Consider the following 3,439-nt stretch of genomic DNA (forward strand, 5'->3'; position numbering starts at 1 on the left):
ATTAAAATGTTTTTTGTATTTATAACTTTCTCATGTACAATTTAAAAATTATGTTTAGATTAGTTAATATATTTATTTGGGGAAATATATAAACGTATTATAAATAATTTATTAAATTCCTATATGGCGTCTTATGTATTATTTTATATTATATTCATTAACAAAGCATACAAAATAAAATTCTAATCAGCAAAAATCAATTAGAAATCATTCCATTAAAAATGGATTATTGCGAATATCTTTTCATTTCAGTTTAATGTTTTTAAAAAAGATGAAACGTCATATTTAATTCGACACTATTCAAGTGGCAATCTGGAAGCCTATCGAAACTGCCACTTGAAAAACAGACACAGCGATTTTCTAATTTCTCGCTTTCCTTCTCGACCACAGATGTCAAATACCGTAAGATTCAGGTTACTGAAACTGAAAAAAAAGGCTTTTCTATTCTTTCTTATTCGGTTTTTATATCTCATCCATATCACAACTAACTTTGAATATTTTTTTCATTATAATCAATGTAGAAATTGTAGACCACACTCAAAGCTTTTAGAAATGGCACTTTCGTTTGTTCTTATTCCGTAGAAAGCAAATAAAACAAAACAAAACTAAAGACAAAAAAATAATTTATAGATATTTTTTTGTAATTTTACATCTGTATTTTTAATTTTTCCACTGAAAATGAAGTAAGTAAATATTTTTTTCTTTTATATGTATAACGTCTTCTAATTTTGGTATGTCAAATTTTCATTGAAAATATTACAGAAACAAAATTTACTTGCTAAAGTTGTAACAGAAAGATCTCGATTATGTTTACAAAAATTTTACGGCACTTTAAAAGCGATAAGTGACGTTTATTGGCCTCGTTTACCGATCATCCCCTTTGAATCCATACGGCATTCAATGTATATTGTCCCGTTATTAAACTTCAAATCATTTATAGGCGATATCATCTGCTTAGTTTCAATAGTTGAACAGACGCCCATCGCTTCTGCCAGCTTCTCTCAGCTCGGGGTGTCATATGCCCTGTTCAGATAATATCTACGCAGCCGTAAGATGTCACGTACTTAACTCCCATGTGTGGAACGATATGCGAAGTTGGACGAGGTGCGTGAACTTAAACAGAGACTTCAATCCTCTTTATAAACTACTGAACAGTTTACATCACGTATTTCTATTGCTATTTTATTCGATACGTGTGGTAAATCACTTAAATTGCACGCACAATTCTTGCATAGACTAATAAGAGAAGCTGCTCCTATTCTACTCTACAGTCACTATGAGCAAAACTAATGTTTCTCTTACATAAAAACACTAATCTCTTTAATAATAATTTTTTTTTTAATAATTTTTTTTAAATATATCATTCTCTCTTCTTTTCTCTGTCAATCACTTTATAATTATTATAATTCTTAATTAATTAATTTTATTCATTTCACGCACTTATACTATTTCACTTTTTTCTTTGTAATTCTTTTGTCAATCTTTTTTATTATCTTTTCTTGCTCTCTATATCTCAGATATTTATGTTTACCATATATTTTCATAAAGTTTTATATGTTTTAAGGTTTAATAAAATTATAGTAAATAAAATTACGAAACTTAGACAATATGGAATATTCCAACAATATTGCAGCAACGTTGTAATATTACAGCAATATTGCTGAATGATATTTGCGAATATTTATGTGCGAAATTTCAGTTAACTATACCTTGAGGAAGTACATCTCGAAAAATATTGAAGATAATTCGAAATATCGACGCGTCATTTCTCTTTCTACTTACTTGTCACGCAAAATTTATGTAATCGCCAGTATAACGCGCAAACGCGAACAATCATGCGACTTTCTTAGCAATGATATACGCGCAAAAATCAAACACGATTAATCTCTTTGAATCATTTTTTTTCCGACAGAGCACAGATGCATATATTGTTTTCGATTGTGTCTCCTCGACGGCAGCTTGTACTCGATTCCATGGCCACACCCACTCCATTAAGCATCGAGCATCGATATCGCGTAACTTATTTCTTATCGGCTGTTATCTGGCCTTTGCTGATTCAGCATTTGCCCAACCGAGCTACCGTATCGATAATAATTCTATTTTAATGTCAACGGGGACATGATCTTTGTCACGCATCAAACGATCTTCGTGTATGCAGCGGAATAAAATATTACAAAAAATAAAAATTTTAGTAAAATATTATATTAAATATATAATAAAAAAAAAGTAAATAGAAAAGCAACAATGATCGTTCTTATCAACTATCTTCGATTTTCAAGTTTCCGCTTGCAGAAACTTTTTCTCTTCTCATCTACCAAGTCCATCAGAATTTGCATTATTCATCTACGGTCTAAATGATTTTAAATAGAGCTCTGCTTAGAACGTGATCGAGGAAATTAGCAATCTCGTCGAGAAAACGAGCGATCATTTCGTCTCGTCAAAGGCAGATCATCGCTTTCCGCGACACGTACGTCAGCGCGTTTCAGAATTTTACGGCGGAGGTAGTCGGGGACGAAAGCACATCAAAGGTGCCGCTATCGGCGCAAAGCTGTTTTATGCTCGCGTGGCGTTCGCACGTGTGTGTATCTACGCACACCGCGATGTGTACACAGCGCGCGACTTCCTTGGAGCAGGGCCGTGATTAGTGAAGCAAGTGACCAGGAAACTTTAGGAATCGAACTTTCAAAGTACGCGTACGCGAAATCCTCGAACTTAACTCTGGAATGGTATTCACATTTTTTTTCGTATTCTTACATTAACATTACTCTGCATGAAAACTTAATCACATAATTAGAACATTCTTTTACAATTTTTTAATATCGACTTTATAAATTTTTGCAAGGTATTAGAATGACATGACGTTTGTTATTCTAAATTTGAAATACGTGTGAACGCGATGATTTTGAAAATCTTATTGAATTGGAAAGATAATTTCAACACATTTATTAAGCTAAAAGATTTCTGATCACAGCCCTGTCTTTGAAGCGTACTCCGAGTACTCCGAAGAGTGTCTGCGATACATCGTGTCGCCAGATATTGAGTCATATAAATTCTTGCGTTTTCAATGGGTAAAGGATAAGTTTGACACACACACCGGTATTCTAAATTACATGTAAGGAATATAACCCGTACAATTGATGAAGCGCACAATGAATTCCTTCTGCATTTATCGGAATCTAAACAGTTATACAAGATGACATATATTGTTAACAAATTGGATATAATTAGACATTCTACAATCTCATTATTAAATTGTTTTACATTCATGGCTCTATCTTCTGAAATTAAAATATTAAATAAATGAGTAATACATGCATTTCGTACTTATTATTCATTAAATAAAATTTACACAGATAAATTTAAATATACTACAGTAAAATATATAATTATATATTTGTGAGGTGTGTGTAGATGAACAGAAACTGTAATCAACAATTAC

The sequence above is a fragment of the Atta colombica genome, unplaced genomic scaffold (genome assembly GCF_001594045.1).
Source record: "Atta colombica isolate Treedump-2 unplaced genomic scaffold, Acol1.0 scaffold121, whole genome shotgun sequence".
NCBI lineage: Eukaryota > Metazoa > Arthropoda > Insecta > Hymenoptera > Formicidae > Atta > Atta colombica.